Source organism: Felis catus, chromosome A3 (genome assembly GCF_018350175.1).
Source record: "Felis catus isolate Fca126 chromosome A3, F.catus_Fca126_mat1.0, whole genome shotgun sequence".
In the NCBI taxonomy this organism is placed as follows: Eukaryota; Metazoa; Chordata; class Mammalia; order Carnivora; family Felidae; genus Felis; species Felis catus.
Genome location: NC_058370.1, coordinates 87833192 through 87840942, shown reverse-complemented (window position 1 = coordinate 87840942; position 7751 = coordinate 87833192). Strand labels below are relative to the sequence as shown.

The 7751-nt window shown below is 42.2% G+C and overlaps 1 protein-coding gene across 3 annotated transcripts in view; it reads left to right on the top strand.

Moving 5' to 3' along the window:
- Window positions 1-628: 628 nt before the first annotated feature.
- Window positions 629-7751, top strand: part of PAIP2B (poly(A) binding protein interacting protein 2B) — a 33748-nt gene continuing 26625 nt past the window's right edge. Inside the window, exons 1-2 of one of the 3 annotated variants that reach the window (XM_045054358.1) lie at window positions 629-824; window positions 7175-7368. The gene's annotated coding sequence lies outside the window, so the exon portion shown is untranslated. Of the gene's footprint in view, window positions 865-7174; window positions 7369-7751 lie in introns of all 3 variants that reach the window. The other 2 variants (XM_006930173.5, XM_003984106.6) reach the window with 2 other exon arrangements.

The following is a 7751-nucleotide window of genomic DNA, read 5'->3' as shown; positions in this document are numbered from 1 at the left end:
CGGTTTTATTTTTTTTTAAAGCACTCCAGAAGTTAGGTTTGTGTGAGAGAGTCTCTTTGCTCCCTTCCAGCCCTTTCAAAGAGTCCAACTCCCCAACTTCCCGACGGCAAAGCGGGGCGCCAGCTTCTAACCCAACCTAGCTCAAAGCTCCTCCCTTGGTAATGAACAGTTGGGGAAATCCCACTGAGGCCCGCCCCTTGCCCCTCCTTGCTAGATTGAATGGCTCAACCCGGTGGGAGGGGCCGCTGGTTCAGCCAATAGAAGGAAGCACGAACAAGAGCCTGTGTAAACAAACCCAGCTGTGCTGAGCCTTGGGCTCCTCCCCCACGTGGGGGCCGGACGCACCCTTGGCCCAATGCCTATCCAGGACTAACGTAGCATCCTTTCAGCCAATCAGAGCCGGTGTCTCCCGAAATGAGGCGCTCCACCCTGAGAGAAAGAACGAAGGGAGCAAAAAGACAGATGTTCATACCAATCGGAAGCTGGAACTTCTGAGAGAGTGGGCGGGAACTGCTTCACATTTAGACCAATAAGCACCACACATGCCCTTCTAGGTGAATGAGCGGCATCATCTTCAGTCCAATAGGCGAATGGGGCGGTGCCCAGCAACCAATGGCTTGGGTTCGGGGGCGGAGTAAATAGCCAGTGTGCTGTAAGAGATAACCTGGCGAGTGGCAGCGGCGCTTTTCCCGTGCTGTGGCTCGCTCACGCTTTGGTACTGGAGGCCAAGACTGTTTTGGCGACGGCGACCTCTGCGGCGACGGCTGAGGCTTTCGGAGGAGTGACGGAGTACGGTCTGGAGGAAGGGCTTCTGGTCAGCCCAGGTGGGCTCGGGCACCCGGGCTGCCGGGGAGGGGACCCGCGGTAAGCGCCGTTCTCCTGGCTCTGGGGGCGCCCTGCGCCTCCCTTTCCGCAGCCGTCCGGGCTGCGAGGGGCGACACGCGCCCGTCCGAGCTCCTGTGGGGAGGGTAAGACGGCCGGTCCCACGTCGCGGCCATACGCAAGGAAGGGGCGTCCGCGGGGGTTACCCTCTGCCCCTTGCGGTCGTTAGAGGGTCCTTAGTCCCTTTCTCCCCGCACAGGCACGCTATTCCTCCCCCGCCCCTCAACTTCCCTGAGCCTCCTCAGCCTCCTTCGGACTGAAGCGAGTCCCCTCACTACCCCAGCGCAACACCGCGAGGGAAAGTGACCAGTGCTGCATCCCCTGGTCCCCTCCCCAGGCGGGTACGGGGAGGAGTTGCACATTTTCACCCCTCCCCCATTCGCGGGCCTGGGTGCGTTATCTGTGTTTCTTCCACTCCCTCCACCTCCCGCTTTACCCCAGCTTTCGTTCTTAATACCTTATTTGAGTTAGGAACCTTGGCCACTTGTCTCTTGCCTTCCGTTCTGCGAGTGAGCCTTTACCCCTTCCACCACCTGAATTTCATCTACATCTCTCATGGAAACTAACATTTTCCACTTGCCCCTTCCAAGCAGCTGGAAGGTGAATGCAAGAGACGCAGGATACATAGTACAGGGAGCTTTGCAAGATTGGGAATTTTAATCAGTTTTGTTAACGGTAAACTGTTTTTGCCTTCCTTAAAATGGCATTCGATCATAATATCCTCTCTGGAATCTTTGTCCCAGGACAGTCCTGATGATAGTTTCTGGAAATGCAGGCGAGAAGGGTTTACTGGCCACAAGAAATTGAAAATGTCTTATTATTATTTTAAGTAGGCAGTTTGCATTATACTTTGGCTTAACTGGAGTGGCAGAGAGTTTGCAGTGTAAGGGCCTGTCCATCCTCGTTTATCATAAAATATACAACATGTTTTAGCTGTGTGGCTGAATGGGATTGATCACAACCAGACTATGGATAATATGGCATTGAATCTGTTTAAAAACAATATTCTCTATTCCCCAGTCACAGAGGATTTGTATTTACATTCATAGTATATCAGTTTGTGTTTTAATGATATTGGTTCTAGCCATATGTTTCAAGATAATAGTGCAAACTGCGTTGTGCCTAAATAAAATTATGCCAAGAAATTTATGGGGAAAAAGTAACTTGTCACTTTAGAGTTTTGAAAATATCAATTTACATATTGGACAGTAAGAGTTTTGTTTTGAGGAGATTGAAGTATTGGAATAAGCGTGATGGGCCCCTTAGGCTATGTGTGTATGAGAGTCTTCACATAAATTGGAATTGTTTTTCTTAGTTCACAGAGGTGAAATGTAAGCAGTTAGTTTAATATGTACATTGTTTTTTGCAAGTTTTTGAAAAATTCTTATTGTTTTCCTTATTTGTAACATATATATATATATTACAAATAAGGAAAACTATATATGTGTGTATATATATATATATATATATATATATATATCTCCTTGTATTTTACTGTGGTAAGACTGTACCTTGTATACAGAGAAATAAGTCATAGAGTGATTTAAAGGGAATCTTCACTCTGAGGAGGCAGCATTGTGTTGTCTAATAGACCATATGTTTGAGCCCTGTTAATAAATCACATGAAAAGGGGAAGATTTTAAAGCTTTTCTAACAAATCCCAGGTATTGAGAACAATAAAAAGTATTAATTACAGAATTATTAGCAGCATTCATCAAAAAAAAGTCCTGGAAAAACTGCAGATTGATGGGTTGGTTACTATTATGCATTGGTATAGGCTGCGACTGAAAACTGAAGTTATATTTTGCAGTCTTTTCAGGTGTATTTGTGCTTAGTAAATACTCGTTTGCAACTTTAAAGGCTTATAACTATGCTTTCTTCCTAGAGATTTTGTCTTTAAAGAGCTCACAGTTTAATGGAAGAGACACCTGTAAACCAAGAATTAAATGCAGAGGGAGAGGTTCTGCAGTGCAGGGTATATGTAGGACACAGAGGAGCACTGTGATCCGGTGTTCTGGCCTCATCACCCGCTCTAGACTTTCTGATGTGCCTTTCCTAAACCAACCTGTTTATCTTACACACTTGGGTCTCTGTCTGTAGGTGCTGTTCTCGCTCCTTGAAAGCCTCTTCCACACCTCATATGCCTCGTGAGGTTCTATTGCAAAATCTCTTGAAGCCTGACGCTGGCCTGCACTCCATCCAAATAATTGTTTGCTGTATCTTTCGGTTATTTTATTATAAATAAATACCTTTGATTTTCACTATTTGCAGTAATTTTGGTGTATAAAGCCACCTAGAACGCTAAATTGGTAAATACTGAACCACTGCTCCTAGGGAAAATATGTACATATATACATCTTACATGGATTATAATCTTAGATCCTAAATACAGTTAAATTATATTTTCTGTATTTTACAAGAGAGGAAATGAGGTTCAGAAGTATTAAGTGACTTGCCTGAGGCCACCCTCTAACAGGTGCCAGAGTTAGAATTCAAACCCTGTCTGGTTGGACTCAGAGCCAGAACCTCTTGCAGTACACTGCACTGCCCCCTACCATCTGTGTCCTTTAGTCATCTCTGCGACACATGGAAATACAAATGCAGAGCACTCCCTAGTTCCACCTTAGCTGGGAGTGTGTTTGAGGGCTGACTCAAAACTTTTGCACTTTGTGCATGTCTGTGGATGGCCAGGAAAGCACTGTGAATATTGATTAAATTAAATTGATTTAATTAAATTGATTAAAGAAATTTTAGCAAGTGGGATAATTCAAAAATACAGGGTCCATAAAAAATGAGGATCATCTCCACTTGTAAATGACCTCTGGAGTCTGTTTCTTTTTTTATTTTTAATTTAATTTTTTATTTTTTAAAATTTACATCCAAATTAGTTAGCATATAGTGCAACAATGATTTCAGGAGTAGATTCCTTAATGCCCCTTACCCATTTAGCCCATCCCCCCCACAACCCCTCCAGTAACCCTCAATTTGTTCTCCATATTTATGAGTCTCTTCTGTTTTGCCCCCCTCCCTGTTTTTCTGTTATTTTTGTTTCCCTTCCTTTATGTTCCTCTGTTTTCTCTCTTAAAGTCCTCATAAGAGTGAAGTCATATGATTTTTGTCTTTCTCTAATTTCACTTAGCATAATACCCTCCAGTTCCATCCACATAGTTGCAAATGGCAAGATTTCATTCTTTTTGATTGCCGAGTAATACTCCATTGTATATATATACCACATCTTCTTTATCCATTCATCCATCAATGGACATTTGGGCTCTTTCCATACTTTGGCTATTGTTGATAGTGCTGCTATAAACATGGGGGTGCATGTGTCCCTTCGAAACAGCACACCTGTATTTCGTAGATAAATGCCTAGTAGTGCAATTGCTGGGTCATAGGGTAGTTCTATTTTTAGTTTTTTGAGGAACCTCCATACTGTTTTCCAGAGTAGCTGCACCAGCTTGCATTCCCATGGAGTCTGTTTCTTGATAACCCTTCTTGCAGTCCACTGTAGAATGTTCCTTTTCTCTGATAATTTGTTCACTTATTCATTTATTCAACAAATATTTATTAAGCACTTACTATAAGCTAGGCTTTTTTTATACTTTGGTGAACAAAGAGATTAAGCTCTTGCCCTTACTGATATTATATTTGAGTAAAAGAGATAGACACCTAACAGCTCAGGGAAGAGGTCCAGGTTGGAATGACAAATTAACTTGACCACCTCACATCCCCCAGCATATTGACTTACAGAACATTTCTGTTCTACTCTGTGCATAAACTCTTCCTTTTAAGTCTCTCTCTGTAGGGGCACCTGGGTGGCTCAGTCAGTTAAGCATCCGATTTCAGCTCAGGTCACAATCTCACAGTTCGTGAGTTTGAGCCCTGCATTGGGCTCTGTGCTGACAGCTCAGAGCCTGGAGCCTGCTTCGGATTCTGTGTCTCCCTCTCTTTCTGCCTCTCTGCCACTCGCAGTCTGTCTCTGTCTCTGTCTCTCTCTCAAAAATAAATAAACATTAAAAAAAAAAAAGCCTTAAGTCTCCCTCCATTAACCTGTGTCAACTTGTACTTGTCATTAGTTGATTTGGGGGCCATTTACCCATGTAACTGGCAGGATTTTCTAGAAGGTTCAGGCTGATTTGGTCTTTGATTTCTGGCTCTGCCAACTACCAACTGAGTGGCTTTGGTCAAGTTGTAGAACTCTTAAGCCTGTTTCCTAATTTCAGAAGTGGTGATATGATGTGTTAGGCCCTTGTCAGTTAAAAGGAAGAAGCATATACATAGAATCCTAAGCAGGCTCCGCGTTGTCAGTGGAAGGCCTGATGTGGGGCTTGAACTCATGAACCGTGAGATCTTTACCTGAGCTGGTCAAGAGTTGAACGCTTAACCAGCTGAGCCACCCAGGTGCCCCCACATATTACCTTTGATGATGAGGGTTTACTATAAATTTAAATGGGAAGTCATCTCAGCAGCCATATTGTCCCTTGGCCCTACTGCTTTCAAAGCTTTAAAAAATAATAACTGAGCAGTATTTAGAATAGGATTTGAGCTCTGGAGACCTTCCTTCTTTTACTTTGCTCACCCAACATTTGTATTTTCCAAGAGAGAAACTGATTGTATTGGTTTGTCACCTAAAATAGAGGACCCCTATTGGGTAGAATTTTTTTTTAATTTTTTTAATGTTTATTTATTTTTGAGACAGAGAGAGATAGAGCATGAGCATAGGAGGGGCAGAGAAAGAGGGAGACACAGAATCTGAAGCAGGCTCCAGGCTCTGATCTGTCAGCACAGAGCCTGACTCAGGGCTCGAACTCACAAACCGTGAGATCATGACCTGAGCCAAAGTCGGACGCTTAACTGACTGAGCCACCCAGGCACGCCTGGGCAGAATTTTGAGCCAAGCCATGTCCTAGGTGATCTCTCTCTCAGGTTCAACCTGTAGATTGTCCTTAGTTAGGGCTCTGAGTGCTAGTCCAGTTGCCTGTGGCCCAAGAAGTAGGGTGGTTTCATGTATTATCTGTTGCACAGACCTCAGCATATATAAAAAGAACCCCTTGGAGACAGTTTCTTCAGAAGACAGTTGAGAATATAGCAGTCCTTAGAGCTTTGTAGACATCTGTCTAATTCAAATACCTATCTAACGTGATCATTGATAATGTCTAATAAAGAACCTAACAAAGTAAACACATGTCGAATATTTCATAAATCTTCCTTTTGGTATTGCATTTAATATTATAGTGTGGTTATTTGTTCATAGGGCTGTCTTCCTTACTAGGCTGTCAGCTTCTTGAACGTGGGGTCCACATCTTTATCTTACATAGTAATAGGTGCACAAATATTTGACTTGAGGAATTCCCCACTTTTCCCGAAAGGATGGGAGGATATGAAGGCTTCCCAAAGAAGGTATTGTTCAAACTGATTCTTAAAGGGTGAGTAGGAATGTTTTCCAGATGAATAAAACTGTATGACCAGCAGGGACCAGCAGGTGCAAAGGCCTAGAGATATAAACAAACAAAGATCACCTAAGGAAAAAACTGAATGAGCTTGGCTAGAAGACATGTCACAACTGAGTTTACTATGACCACTGTTGCTCAGTAATGGATGCAAGTTTTAGGGAGAGAGCATAATATTCTCGGGCTGTTGGCAGGGTATCACTAACAGCTTAGAAATATAAGAATTGAATTCTGGGAAACTGTTATACCATAGCGACTTTATTTACTTCCATCATGAAGTTCATATGTGCCCCATACTGTTCAAAGTGATGAAAATATAAACAAACTGATTCTCAAGAAGCTCACCATCTATCAAGGAGACAGATGGGTGAACTGATTTATCACATGTTAAGTGAGATAATAGAGATATAAATAAAAGCTGTCTAAACCACCAGAAAGGAGTAGTTAGTAATATAGAGAGCACTGGGGAAGATTTCTCAAGTGAGATAATATTTGAGCAAGGCTTTGGTGGGTGAAGAGGAAGGAGTTCATTAGACTGAACATAGAAACTTTTTAAAGAATTAATATTTTTGTGGTAGAAAAGATTTAAGAGCTATCCATGTTTGTCATATCTGTTGTGGGTGTACAGTTAATAACTATATTCAAGCGGTTTCTCTAAACACAAGATGTGAATAGTTATGCCATAGTAGAAGAATTTTTTGTTAAACTGGATTAAACAAAGGTTTCTGTGATGCAGGACTTCTCTAGAGCCTTTATTACACTAATGTCCTCTGTAAATTATGGATCTCCAAAAGGGATATATTGTATTTAACCATGGCCTTTCCTTTCCACCCCCTCTGCAGCATATCTAATCATCTTTTGGAACAGAATTATATGAGACATATTTTGAGGAATGATGAATTAAAATGTACTTTAACAAACCAAGATTTATCAGTCGTCTCCATGTGCATTGCAAAACAACCTGTATAATTTTATAGGAAAGAAGGAGAGATATTGAGGAGAAAGAATACATCCTAGTCAACTTATTGTCATCTTGGTCAGTAAGTCCCAAACTTAAAAAAAATGTTTTATATTCACATGTTTTATACCTCATGTTTCCATGAGGTATGTGGAGACCAGACTAAAGCAGGGCAAAGACAAAGGGTGTCTTGAAAGTAAGAATCTTCCAATGTGAGAGGATGTTACTTTTATCAGGCGTTCATTTTGGGCCATATTAGATGTATATTTTGCCAGTTAGGTAATTTATTTATATGCATACTAACTCTGGAGTTTTGGGAGTTGTATGCTAATGTTCTCCCTTCAATAAGATCTGATTATATGAGCTTTAGGGGCTGAGGCCTTATACTGTGTAATTTTAATTCATCTGTTGGGGCGCCTGGGTGGCGCAGTCGGTTAAGCGTCCGGCTTCAGCCAGGTCAC